At 39.5% G+C, this 14,279-nt stretch overlaps 1 protein-coding gene across 4 annotated transcripts in view; it reads right to left on the bottom strand.

The window, feature by feature from the left end:
* The window catches only part of Cmklr2 (chemerin chemokine-like receptor 2), a 38,896-nt gene extending 31,492 nt beyond the window's left edge, over nt 1-7,404 (bottom strand). Inside the window, exons 1-2 of one of the 4 annotated variants that reach the window (XM_026394587.2) lie at nt 7,225-7,404; nt 3,862-4,012 (exon numbers count right to left, since the gene is read on the bottom strand). The gene's annotated coding sequence lies outside the window, so the exon portion shown is untranslated. Of the gene's footprint in view, nt 1-3,861; nt 4,204-5,328; nt 5,401-7,224 lie in introns of those variants that run through there. The other 3 variants (XM_077799277.1, XM_026394589.2, XM_026394588.2) reach the window with 3 other exon arrangements.
* Between the last annotated feature and the right edge of the window lie 6,875 nt (nt 7,405-14,279).

Genomic DNA, 14,279 nt, shown 5'->3' on the forward strand with positions numbered 1-14,279 from the left:
CCTGGTCACAGTTTGGACACTCAGACATTAGGTCAATCTAAAGAAATATTGTGTGAAGCACTGTAACACCCATGACCACCTTCCTGGATCCCTGGTAGGGGCAAAGCTAGGTCTTATTCTCTCACTTTCAGAACCAAATCAGAGGAGATAAAATGGCGTAGCCAGCAGGGTATGTGGTTATGGCCATGAGGGGCACAACAAAATACCCTGACCTCCTGTGTGGCTCTCCCAGGAGTCCTAACTGTGCTGGGAAGCAGCTCTGAGTGCTGAAGTTCTGTCAATCAAACACTTGCCCTGCACCTCTACCCTGTTGCCTGCTGCGTCCACCCTAAAGAGTTACTGTTGCCAGTTTCAGCACCAAGTCCTCCCAAAGAGAGCAAAGTGACCCACACCTCTGGCCTAACAAGGAGAATGTACCACCCTGGCATGATTGACAAGACAGGACTTTTAAAAACAGAGTGTCCTCTTCCACCTTTCGCCAGAAGGAGGACCCTTGAGCCTGGATCAGCTTGCAAGGTTATTACCTCTACCCAAAGGGAGGCTCAGGACTGAAAATGTGCAGGAAATTAATTCCCATATCAAGGGAACCACCGAGCAGGAAGTCATAGCAGGAGTATGTGTTCTAACCTAGATAAGAATGATCTCAAAACAGCAAACCAGTGGCACCAGCAAAGGGGAGATAAGGCTGAAACCCGCAGTCTCCATTTGGGGCCTTTGCTTTGCTTCTATAGTTCTTTGTCCCTCTAAATCCAGTGAGTACACTCTAGAGAGGGCAGCAGCTGACTACAAATGGGGCCAGTGGCAGCTGAAAATGGAGGTTTCTGCTCACATAGGAGCTGCTTGGTATTACCCCGAGCATGACAGGCAATCATCCAGTGAGACAAGGAAATGTATTTTAGCTGCCTAGACCGTTCTAAAGATTTTACTCAAAAGGAAATAAAAGGGTGGAAGAAGAAGCCATTGCCTAGGGACGCCAGTTCCACTGCTGCTCCCCACTCCCCATTTTCTCCTTCTGACCAGAAACAGAATATAAGAACTGTTAAGTGGCTAAAAGCCTAAAACAAGACAGGAAGAAAAAAGGAAAAAAAAAAAAAAAGAGGGGTGTGGGGAGGACAGTGTTGGTCAGGTAACCTCAAAACCAAATTTGAAGAAATTTATATTTATAAAACAAAAGTATACAAAATGGCAGTTCAGAGCCACAATCCTGCGATTAATGTGTCGTGAACATTTTAAATTACTTGCATCCCCACATTGTTTTTAATAGAATTGTTTCCTGAAGAAAACCTCTGCTTGCCTGTCACAGCTGTGTGTGCTCCGTTACATCTTTGATCATGCAAATCCTATTTTCCTAATACACATTAGCACGCTGTGGACAACTGAAAATTTGAACCTGTATGATATTAAATTCTGAATTAACAGCTGATCAATATTTGAAGATATTGATATCAGTATCCCAATCTTAAGGAAAATATGCCTCCAACTTTTAGGCGAGGAAAATAATAGGGAACTATTTAGAAAAGAATCACGACTGGATGACTGCTTAATATTCAGTGTGGTATGTTAAAAACTGTGGACAAATCGAAATTCATGTGTACTGATCCCCAGCACAACCGTAACACCCCAACTATACAAGAAAACAAGAACAAGAAGGTGGTGAGAACATGAAGAAGCTGTTGCCCAAGAGGACTCCGGGTGGGCATGTAAAACCAGGCAGCCGCTGTGAAAAACAACGTGGAGGGCCCTCAACACAAAGAACCAGCGAGATCAGGACAAATACCTCCCTCCCGCTCCTATTCCTGAAAGATGGAAAGTAGACAGAATCAGAGGTGCAGAAAAAAGGCTAGGGTTGTGGCTTACAGGCAGATCACTCCTCAGCACCACATAAAAATAAGTAAATAAAGGCATGTGTCCATCTATAACTAAAGAAAAATTTTTTAAAGAAAGTGGGGAGAGGGCAGGAGAATCCGGGTTGACTAGTTATAAAGGTCAAATTTGTAAGCTGGAAACGTTCTGGGGACTGATTGCACAGCAATGTAAATTTGCTTAATTCTACTGAACTGTGCATTTAAAAACGGTTAATATGGTTGCCAGGTGCGGTGGCACATGCCTGCAATCCCAGCAACTCAGGAGGCTGAGGCAAGAGGATCACAAGTTTGAGGCAAGCAGGAGCAATTTAGTGAGATCCTGTCAACTAAAAAGAAATAAACAGGGCTGGGAATGTAGCTCAGTGGTAAAATGACCCTAGATACTTAAAAAAAAAAAAAAAAAGGTTAATATGATAACTATAAAGTGTTTTTTTTTTTTTCCTTTTAAATTTTTTTTTGTTTTTGGTGGTACTGGGGATTAAACTCAGGGCCTATCACATGCTACTCTGAACCACAACCCCAGCACTAAGGGTTATTTACTACAGTTTTTAAAAACATGAGAAAAAATTAGGGACCGAGAACATTCCTAGATTTATACTGCTTGCTTACTTTGCTTTGCCCATTCATTCCCTAGAAAACCACAGTCAAGTCTCCCACCCACTGTGTTTCCTTCTGCTGCCGGCTCACTATCTCACTTCCCTGAGTGGCCTGTGTGGTGCCGTGCCTCCTGTGTCTTGGGGACCCTGCATATAATGAAACACTTTTCTTCTTCCTGGCAATTGTTTTTGCGTATGTGTCCTACCATACCTGGTCAGATCAATCCCAGGGGATGTGATCAGAACAGCTCTGAGCAGCGAGCACAGAGATGATTATCCTCCAGTGGCGCTGGGCTTAGTAAGCCTCCACTGATAGTGGCCACTACCTGAGAGGGCACTCCTGGTGTGGTGCTCTTGTTGCTTGTGGTGTTTTTTTTTTTGTTTTTTGTTTTTTGTTTTTTTTTTTTGTCGGGTACTGCCCTGCTTTCTCAGCCTTCAACTGGGGAGCTAGAAGAGCTGAGCCCTCCGTTAGCTACAGAGTGGCAGGCTCCATATGGGACATGGCACAGTCCCAGCTGCATAGAGTGCTGTGTATGGGACCAGGCACAGGTCCCATTTGTGTAGAGCCCTCCTGCAGTGTGAAGCTCCATCACACTCACACGGTGCACATGGTGTCACAAAGTGTATTAACACAAGAGTAATGGGGTACACAGTACCCACCCAGAGTTACAAGATGAGAAGACAGGGGCATAGAGTAGGAGGAGACAGGGACATAAGGTTCCCCAAAGAGTTCCAAGACAGAAGAGTGGTGAGTAAAACCCAGGTATCAATTCTAAAGGGTAATTGATAACGAAATGTCAAAAATTGCAGGAAGAACAAAGAAATGGGAGAGTAAATCAACCAGAAGCTGTTAATCTTTCAAAAGGGGTAGGCGGCGGGTGGGTGTGGAAAGCACACAAAGTCAGTGTAAAAAGTTTTTTCTACCATGTAACCTAAAAAAGGTAATGCAAGTTTCCATCTCTGAGTTCCGTTTCTCCTAGTTGTTCTATAGTGAGCTTTCCACAACTGATGTTTGACTAAGGATTACAACTACTTAAAACCCAAGTTTATGAGTTGTGAGTTGTTATTATCTCAGTAAGAGCTGAGAAAATTACTGAACATTCTTTGTACTGCCACCCCCACCCCAGCAATCATCTTTTTTTTTCTTCTTTTTTCTGTCTTTTAATGCTTTAGGATTCATCAGCACTGTAGTCAGTCCTGTATGATCCGTCCTCAACACTTTTTGGCAAGACCAAAAATACAAATTTGCAGACAGAGCATTTTGTAAACTATCAGGAGTCCTTTCCTTTTTTGTCATTTGATAGTCAGAATGCTGTTTTGTAAATAAATCATTTGCAGGAATCCTCATCAGGTCAGCTACATTTGTGTCAGTTTGGGAAAACAAACACGAAAGCACTTACCAGTTAATGTTGTGAGGAAAGAAGCTTTTGTGATGCCTGGGTGTAACCTCCGGGCTCCAGAATGAAATGGAGGGTGGTTTTCTGAACCGCTAAGTCGTACACTCTTTTTCCAGCCTCCTCATGCCGCTTTTATCTGGCTTTTCAAATGACACTGTAGAAAAGAATGATGTTGAGTTTTGAATGTGGTTCTTCCCTTCCTCCGCCGCCCTTCATAAAAAATTCATCATGTATTCCAGGAAAAAAAGTAAGCAGTGGACATACTGTACAAATTAATTATTTTGCTTAGCATGTTTGTGTAACAGGTTTGTTTCATGATTGGAAACCATCCCTATTAGCTGCCCTGCTGCAGGCTGGAAAAGCAGGGATTTGAAGCCTCCCCCCTCCCCCTTCCCTCCTTTGTCTGGGTAGGCTTTTGCTTATGAAAAGTCAAGTTACATTAGCAGCAATGGAATGAAAAGAAGCCTTAAATTGTCAAAGGAGAGTTGTTCAGTGCGCTGGGTTTTAGGTGCTCTGACAGTGAAAAAATGAAATCACATTTTAGTTAATTGGACATTTTAATTTTTGATTTCTTTACACAGATACATTGAGAGAGAACTTTACAAACACTGAGGAAATTAAAGTTTGATTTTTATCCCTTGTCACTCACGTTCTGTGGCCCTGGCAAATGTTGACACATCCATGTACCTGAGGCAAGACTCAGAATTCTGAAAGTTGAGGGATGAGAAGTCTGGGTACTTAGCGAGCCTGCAGAACTATCTTGATTTTTGTAAGGTTAATATCAGCTTCACGATGTGATATTTGAAACTGAACATTGTTAGGCCATAAAAAGGTCAGCTGCCAGAGAAGCACAGGATTTTGTTTTTGCCTAAAAATTCTACAGCAGTAATTCTCATGGTGGGGGTTGGGAGGTAGGGGGTGAATGCACTTTTTCAAACTAAAAGTATCCCATTGCCCTGCAGGATGTATGTGCTCTCACTCTTGCCCCTGGGGAGTTCCTTGGTTCAACAGAGATAAACACTATTAATAGTCTCTGAGGATCGATGTGGTCAGTGAAGGGGGTAGTTAGGTCTGTCTGCTGGTTCCACTCCTTTGCATCAGCATTATTAATATTTATTAATAGTTCTATGTTTTGTAACTACACAAAAGCACAATTTCATCCACAAAAGGCAATTTTAAAGAGGATTTCAAAATGTTTGGTTATTTAACATGGTTTGAGGGGTTTTTTCTTTTTTTTCTTTTTCTCCTTTTTGGTGATAGTGCAGGAAGCACCAAGTAACAAAGAACAGAGAAAGCATAAAAGAAATGACATGGATTGTGAAGCATAGTTTAAGCATAGTACATGTGGAAACACAAGAATTTGCATGCATTCTTATTTTGATGTGTAGCCATTACCCAAAACAACAGAGTTGAAAAGTGCTTTTTTAGTTTTGAAATTAGCCCACAAATTAGGCACTGTGATGCACACACCTGTAATCCCAAGAGCTCAGGAGCCTGAGGTAGGAGGATTGCACACTCCAGGTCAGCCTCAGCAATTTAAAAAGAAATCCTGTCTCAAAATAAAAAAAAATAAAAAGGACTGGGATGTGGCTCAGTAATCCCTGGGTTCAATTGCTAGTATTGGGGATGGGGGAGAAAGAAAAGAAATTAGCCTGTGAAAAAATAAATAAATGGAACAGCACATAAAAATCTCTCTGCTGGTGTGCACTCCAGTTTGCTGTAAGTTTGAAGAGCTCTCCTGAACAGTCATTAAGCATGATTTGCAGTTGATCAGTTGTGCAAAAGTAGCCAAGGTCTCAGGTGTACTAGAGATAACCTATCTGCCACCCCAAATATTAAGGATGCAATAATCATGAGCCAAGTTGTTTGGGACATTGGTTATCTGGTAACTCAAGTTAAATGGAACTCTGTTAAGAGAACCTCTACTCTAAGTGGTAGAGTTGGAGTTTAATGTCAGGCATTCTGACTCCAGAAACTGTTCTCTTAAGAGGCTTACCCATTGAGTTCTCCATCTCCTTGCTAGAAGAGATGTTTACAAAACTGAACGAATAGAAGGAAGGGATAGCAGTAACTTCTACAGGATAAAGGATTTTATGATAGCTTCACCTCTTTTTAAATCATTTGAGTTCTGAAGCCTGTTATGGTTAGTATTGCAAGTTATTTGAAAGTATGTGTGCATGTGCAGATCCGTAGGACCAACTGTGCTCAGGGAAATTCTATCATAATATTTTGGGGAACAGGATCTCCCATTCCATAAAGATAGTTTTTCTCCACTGATGTTTGAAATCTCACTATTAGAAAATTATTCTTTAGAATACACTGCAAAATTTGTATTATACACTGCAAGATTTGTATTAACCTGTGAAGCTTTAAAAGTTAGAACAAGATGGACTATTTTTAAATGGATTATCCTCTCCCCCCATCTCAACTCCACCAGGAAAAAAATAGGGTCTGCAACTTGGCTTTTGATATGACAAAGGAGATCACTGTTCTTTCTCACATTTGATGTTAAAATAGCATACTTGCCCCAAACACTCTGATAGGAATTTCAGAAATAGACATTTGGGAGAATACACTTGGTCATGTTAGTTTTTGTTAATGGTCATGTCTAATCTTGCTATTGTTGTTTGAAAAAAAAAAAAAAATCAGACCAGAACATAAGCACTGGAAAAGAGATATACAAAGGGACATTTTCTCTCAAAGAAGTTGATTTGTGAAGAATGGAAAGTCACTTTCAAATTCTTCCCTCTTGTCATAAGGGGAGATAACTATCTTATTGTATAAGAGCCCTTCTTGGGCCTGATTCTTCAAGGTGGGCAGGGCGAGAGATTAGCTTTGGGGGCCTTTATTTGGTTGCACAGTGAGGCTGGAACCTTGTAAAGCTTTTCCCAGGGATGGAAATGGATTCACAGTTGCAGACTCAGTGGCCCTGGGGGTTCACAGCGAGAAGCCATGGCAACCCAGCCATAAAGGGGCGTTTCACTTAAAGCAGAAAATTCTTAAAGGCCGCTGAGGACAAAGCCTTATCCTAATTCCTGCTTTTAATTCTGTATTACCCCCTGCAGCAATTGAGCCTTGAGGATATTGGGGTGGGGGGGTAGGGTGAGGTGTCTGTTAGAAGACAGCCTCTACATCTTTTTTCACCAAGATACACGAAGCTCTGATTCCCTGCGGAAATGTGGAGAACAGCTTCTATTTTTCTCTCTAATTTGAATAAACCTTCACTTTTAATATGCCAAATGCCAATTCAAATGAGATTCAGATAAAAGGATTTAGTTTGGCTTTCTTACCTACAGTCTACTGACTCACATGCCTGGGGGTGGTGGAGTAGGAGGGTGAAGCTTTGGGGGGCAAACAAACACTCACCTCTCCAAACGTGCGTGCCTGTTCCTGCTTCGGGGGCAGGGCAGCTTGTTGCAGCCTAGTCCTGGGGCTCTGGGCTCCGAATCCTTGAGGTTTAATGATTTCTCTGGGAGAACTGGTCGCAGCTGCCCTGAGTGGAGGAAGAAGTATTTCCTCCCTTTCTAACCAAGGGAGGTAAATACTCTTTTAACTTATTGCCCTGGAAAAGGAAATGTGGTTTGCCAGTGGTTAAATAAATCTGTTGTACATCAGTTAGTCAGCAGGCATCTTGGTGACACCATCCTTGGCCCTGAATCAAGAGTAAGGACTGCTCTGGGAGTTCAGGCCATTCTCAGCTACCTACCCTAATTATGCTACTTTTCTTGTTAAACTGCAATAATTTTGTATCCGATATAAATTTGTCTGAATTTTTTTAAGACATCACATTTTAGGAAAGGAAAAAGATCCGAGAAGAAAGCTTATTTTTCTCAACGTCTTTAAACTGGTTCAGCTGCTAGTTTTGCATTTTTTATTAGGGAATTGGTAGCCTGGGGACGAACTGCAGCTGTAGATGTATTTTGTTTGTTCTGCAGTGTTTTCTAGAATTTGAATTAACTTCCAACATTTAAAAAATCAAGGATTCCCCACCCCCTTCTTTCTGTGTTTCAGGGAATTGAACCTAGAGCCTCCCACATGTTAGGCAAGTGCTGTATAACCAAGCCACATCCATTCCCCAAATCCACTCTTAAATTGCCATCTAGATTATCAACTCCTCAACAAATTTAGCAGGTCTGGGTACACTGGGCTCCTGTCCTGGCAAGGATATGGTTGGAAGTAGTAGAACAGTGGCCCTTCCCCATGTCACCTGCCCACTTTGGGCTGGGCATTGTTTCCCAGCACCATGTCTTTCTCCCTGCCTTGCTCACTCGTGGACCATCATCTGGATCCTATAACAGTTTACATTTTCCACACTTGTGTCCCTTTCTAATTCTTTTCCAGTGAATTTGTTCCATTTAAGAAATTCAAGTACACAGATAAGTCATTAAGTGTTCATTTTTATTACTTAAAAATTTTTAGGTTTTAGCTTTGTTCATTTAAGAAAATGATTCCTGTCGGATGCGGTAGCACAGGCCTATAATCCCAGTGGTTTGGGAGACTGAGACAGGAGGATCACAAATTCAAAGCCAGCCTCAGCAACTGCAAGGTGTTAAGCATCTCAGTGAGACCCTGTCTCTAAATAAAATAAAAAATAGGGCTGGGGATATGGCTCAGTGGCTGAGTATCCCTGAGTTCAATTAAAAAAAAAAGAAAGAAAGAAAGAAAAGAAAAAGAAAAATGATTCCTTAATGTTTTCCTAACAAAATGTAAATGCATTATAAAATACGACAAAATTAACAAAACCAACTTTAAGAAGTTAAACTATGGAATAGTGGTATACCAAAGGAAGAAAGTAGTCCATCCAGGTGGAGATATGGAGATAAAAGGATAAAAGGATGTCCACTTGATGGAGGGAATTCATTCCTTCCTTCCTTCCTTCCTTCCTTCCTTCCTTCCTTCCCACTGAGCCACATCCCCAGCCCATGTATTTTGAGATAGGGTCTCACTAGATTGCCCAGACTGGCCTTGAATTTGCAAACTGCCTGCCTCCTGAGAGGTTGGGATTAGAGGCATGTGCTACCACACCCAGCTTGTAGGGGATTTAAAAGCAATAATAAAAACAGCTAAAGTCCTTCTGCTTTTGATCATCACCATGTTTCAACATTTCTGAACATGATGTGATGAAAAACTCCTCCCTTCAAAGATATTTTGTTGGTTTAAATTCTGATCAATTGCTTGATTATTGGGAATTTTAATTTTATGTGCAATTTATTTTTACTAGACATTTTATAAAAAGTTGATTTTTCTTATTTTGAAAATATTTTGAAAAATATTTCTTATTTTGTTATTTATTTGTTGGTAGACAATGCCTTTAAAATTTCTTTTTCTGTAGTTGTAGATGGACAGATGCCTTTATTTTATTTATTTATTTTTTTGTGGTGCTAGGAATTGAACCCAATGTCTCACATTCGCTAGGCAAGTGCTCTGCCATTGAGCTACAACCCCAGCTCCTAGACAATGCCTTTTACATTGAATATTATTGACAATAATATTCTCAGTCACAGAGTGCCTTACATTGACTTAGCTAGGTTTCCTTCAAATTCAAGTTGATAAGCATTCCAGATCTTAGATGTAGTTTGTCTTCCCACTGTGATGCTACATATGCCTGCATTTACACAAAAGATTTAAAATACAAAGTGATTGCACAATCACCATAAAGATGAAGAAACAGAGTCAGGATTGGAGGTATATGCCTATAATCCCAGTGACTCAGGAAGGCGAGGCAGGAGGATGCCAAGTCCGAGCAATTTAACAGGGAGACCCTCAGCAACTTAGTGAGACCTAGTCTCAAAATAAAAAAATAAAAAGGACTGGGAATGTAGGTCAGTGGTAAAGTACCCCTGGTGCCTAAATCCCTAGTATCCCCTCCAAAAGAGATGAAAAACAGGATTTCAGGGATTTCCTCCTCTTTATTCCATGTTATCACTTGGGGTTTTTAGTTTTTAAAATTTAAGAGTGAGTACTGCAAATTTTAGTGAGTACTAAAATTTAACAGGGAGTACTGCAAGTTGTACTATTTTTTATTTCACAAATGTAAATTTTAGTCATTTTTAGACTAAAATGACTTTTAGATGACTTTTAGATGCATCTAAATGCATCTAAAATGATTTTTAGATGCATTTTTAATTTTTTTTCTACTGAATGTGGGTGATATTTTTAAGATTTAAAATCGTTTTTGTTAATGATCTGTTTCAAAACTAAAGATTGAATCAGGGAGTAAAAACATAGCAATGATGTAATTAGTACTTGATAAAATGTACCTTCTGCAGACATTTCATCCACTTTTTAAAAATTCAATTATTAATTGCTAAGCAGTTGCATAGAATATTATTATAGCATTGTGTAACAAAGTGGTCTATAGTCAAATTGTTAGATATAAAAATCGGTTAGAGGGCTGGGGATGTGGCTCAAGCGGTAGCGCGCTCGCCTTGCATGCGTGCGACCCGGGTTCGATCCTCAGCACCACATACCAACAAAGATGTTGTGTCCGCCGAGAACTAAAAAAATAAATATTAAAAATTCTCTCTCTCTCTCTCTCTCTCCCTCCCTCCCTCCTCTCTCACTCTCTCTTTAAAAAAAAAAAAAAAAAATCGGTTAGAGAAATAAATAATCTTTTCCACCACTCCCCCAAACCTGACCTCAACCTTGCAGTCCTCCTGCTTCAACATCCTGAGTAGCTGGGATTACAGGCATGTGCCACTGTACTTTGACTTTTTTTGTGCTGGAGATATATATTACTTATTTATTTTTATTTTCTGGAATCATTATATATATTTGAAATTCAGGAAAATAAAGTATCTTTTTGTGTGTGTAGTACTGGGGATTGTACCCAATATCTCACACATGTTAGGCAAGAGCCTATCACATCCTCAATCCTTGCTATTTCTTAATTGCCTTTAATTCAAAATAATCCTTACGTAAAAGTTTCATGTTTGGGAGTGGTATATTCTGACCCACTTCATGAACTCAGCAAGATATGTTCAGGTCCACTGGATTTTTTCTATGTGTTGCAGTCCTCTGAACTGAATATTTTTAAGTTTACTTTTTTTGTAATATATATATTTTATTTTTTCGTTGCAGGTGGGCACAAAAGCTTTATTTCATTTTTATGCAGTGCTGAGGTTTGAACCCAGTGCCTCCCATGTGCTAGGCGAGCGCTTTACCACCAAGCCACAGCCCCAGCCCCAACTTTACTTTTTTTAAACACCATAGTTAAAAAAAAAAAAAAGACATGAATGTTACCATCTTAACCATTTTTAAATGTACAGTTCAGTAATTCAGCCTTCACATTATCATGAAACAGATCTTTACAACTTTTTCCCTTGCCAATCTGATACCCTGTGCTTGTTAAACTACTTCCTGAATATTTAAAAGCTTTCCACTGATGCATTAGGCTGTGGAAAGACCCAGGGCTAGCCAGCCATCTAATGGAGGGGAGTGTGGGATTGAAGGCACAGTGGCAATGCAGATAGAGGATACAAACTGGTCCTGATGAGGTAGTCTGATTTGTCTGGAATGGCAGAGGTTCAGGTGCAGTTCCTGTGGCCCAGGACATTACTTTTACCACAGACTTTGAAGATTCTGGGTATCTTTAAACTGAAAGTGTGCATGGAAAGACACATTAGCTGTTTTTAGCCTTATTGTTCTGTGATCAATGTTATGCCATCAAAGCACCACTACCCATTCGTCCATCCACATACTGAAAGTAGCTTTTAAAATAACTTTTTTTTTCAGAGCTGGGGGTATAGCTGTGCAGTAGAGTATCTGCCTAACATGTCCAAGGCCCTGGGTTCAATCCCCAGCACTGGAAAAAAAAAAAAAAAGAAAAGAAAATCATAACCCTTTTTAATTATAACAGTTGCATATTTATCATAGAACATTTAGGAAACAAAAAAGGGATGGATTTCAGGTCTGGTGGTGTGTGTCTATTATCTGAGCTGCTTGGGAGACTGAGGTGGAAGGATCACTTGAGCTCATGAATTTGAGATCAGCCTGAGCAACACAGTGAGACACTATCTCAACAAACATAAAATAACAATTAAAATCATTCTAGCTGGGGATGTGGCTCAAGTGGTAGCGCGCTCGCCTGGAAGCGTGCGGCCCAGGTTCGATCCTTAGCACCACAAACAAAGATGTTGTGTCCGCCGATAACTAAAAAATAAATTTAGAAAAATTAAGAAAAAAATCATTCTAAACTCCACCATTTAGAGAAACCAGTCTTGACATTTTGGTATATTTCTATACTTTAAAAATATTTAGCTGAGCATGGTGGTGTAACCTGTAACCCCAGCATCTGGAAAGGCTGAGGCAGGAGGATTGTGAATTCAAAACCAGCTTCAGCAATTTAGAAGGCCCTAAGCAACTCAGTTATACCCTTTCTCTAAATAAAATACAAAATAGGACTGTGGGTGTGGCTCAGTGGTCCAGTGCCCCTGAATTCAATTCCCAGTACTCCCCCCTTTCCTGCCAAAAAGAAAAAAAAATTAAGTGAGATTAAGCTGAACATGGAATTTTATTTATTTATTTTTAATATATTTTTAGATGTTGATGAACCTTTATTTATTTATGTATTTATTTATTTATTTATTTGCTGTGCTGAGAATCGAACCCAGTGCCTCACGAATACTAGGTAAGCGCACTACCATTGAGCTACAACCCCAGCCCCTGTACATGGAATTTTATAACCTACCAATTTTACTTACACCTAGAGTATTTTTCATGTCAGTATACTCAAAAATATGCTTTTAATGACTGTATAATATTACTCTCAACAGATTTTCTTCAAGGCATTTTAAAAAGAGGCAAATTTATTGCTCTCCAAGAACACAAAAGTTTGGTGCTATCAAACTAGGCTTCTAAGCAATTACTGATCCATCTTATACTGAAATAAAGTACTATCAAGTTGTATCCTAAAGGATAAACACATTTTAAGAAATGTTAAAGTCAAATACAAAATTCTAGCACAGGCTGCGATTTAGGCAAAATAGAAACAGAATCTGGTATTTTCTGTCAACAATTTAGCAAGATTTTCCATAAAATTAAATAATGACGTGATGTGTGTTATCCAGTGTACTTGTAGCAGTGTAATTACAATAATGAGACATATTTAATATAATAAGACTCTATTTTTTAAAAATGTTGTCATGTCAGCATGCTGCTTAGTTTTGCCCTGTTACTGAATTATTTAATATTTTCCATTTAAGTTTTACGAGATTCAGGAAGGAAGATGAGAAGAAATTTTTGTTGAATTATAAGACATATGGAAATGGAAAAATGAAAGCTTCTCTTGTATCCTCTAGAGAAGGTGAGCAGCAGAATTGTAAGTGTATAGCTTCAGTTGAAGTCCACAAGTCCTCACCAATGAACACAAATATATGACACCTTACAGCATAATAAAAAGAGCATACATGATATTTTATTTCCTTTCCTGTCATCCTAGCTATCAAAAAGTGGCAATAATAATCATCAGGGAAATGCAAATCAAAACCACAGAGGGATATCATCTTAACTGATAAAAATGGCTATTTTCAAAAAGACAAAGGGTTGGGGGGGACATGAGCTATGAGGATGTGAAGAAAAGGAAACCCTTGCACACTGTTGGGAATGTAAATTAGTACAGCCATTATGGAAAACGGTGTGGAGATTCCTCAAAAAAATTGAAATAGAACTACCATATGATCCAGCAGTCCTACTCTTAGGCATGTATCCAAAGGTAATGAAATCAGTATGTCAGAGAGACATCTGCACTCCCATGTTTACTGCAGCACTGTTCACTATAGCCAAGAAATGGAAACAACCTGAGTGGCCGTCAACTGATGGATGGATAAAGAAAATGAGGTACATTACACAGTGGAATACCATTCAGCCATTAAAAAAGGATGAAATTCTTTCATTTGTGACAACATAGATGGAACTGGAGATCATCATGTACGGTGAAATAAACCAGGCACAGAAAGACAAGTACTGACTGCATGATCTCACTTCTATACAGAATCTAAAAAGTAGATCTCATAGCAGTTGAGAACAGAATGGTGGTTAACAGAGGTTGGGGAGAGTAGGAGGGAGGGAGGGGGACAAATTATCAGCTTATACTAAGGTATAGTTAGATAGACTAGCACTGGTGAGCTAGTGCCAATTATTAACATGATTATAGATAACGATAATATATGTCTGTTTCAAAAAGCTAGAAGAAAGGATTTTGAATTTTTTTTACCATAAATGATAAATGTTTGAGAAGATATGTATTTAACCTGATTTAAACACTGTCAAATAGGGCTGAGGCTGCAGCTCAGTGACAGAGGCCTTGCCTAGCATGTATTGAGGCACAGGGTTTGATTCTTAGCACCACATAAAAATAAACAAATAAAAGAAAAGGCGTTCTGTCCCTCTACAACTACAAAAAATATTTTTAATTCAAAAAA

The sequence above is a fragment of the Urocitellus parryii genome, chromosome 1 (genome assembly GCF_045843805.1).
Source record: "Urocitellus parryii isolate mUroPar1 chromosome 1, mUroPar1.hap1, whole genome shotgun sequence".
NCBI lineage: Eukaryota > Metazoa > Chordata > Mammalia > Rodentia > Sciuridae > Urocitellus > Urocitellus parryii.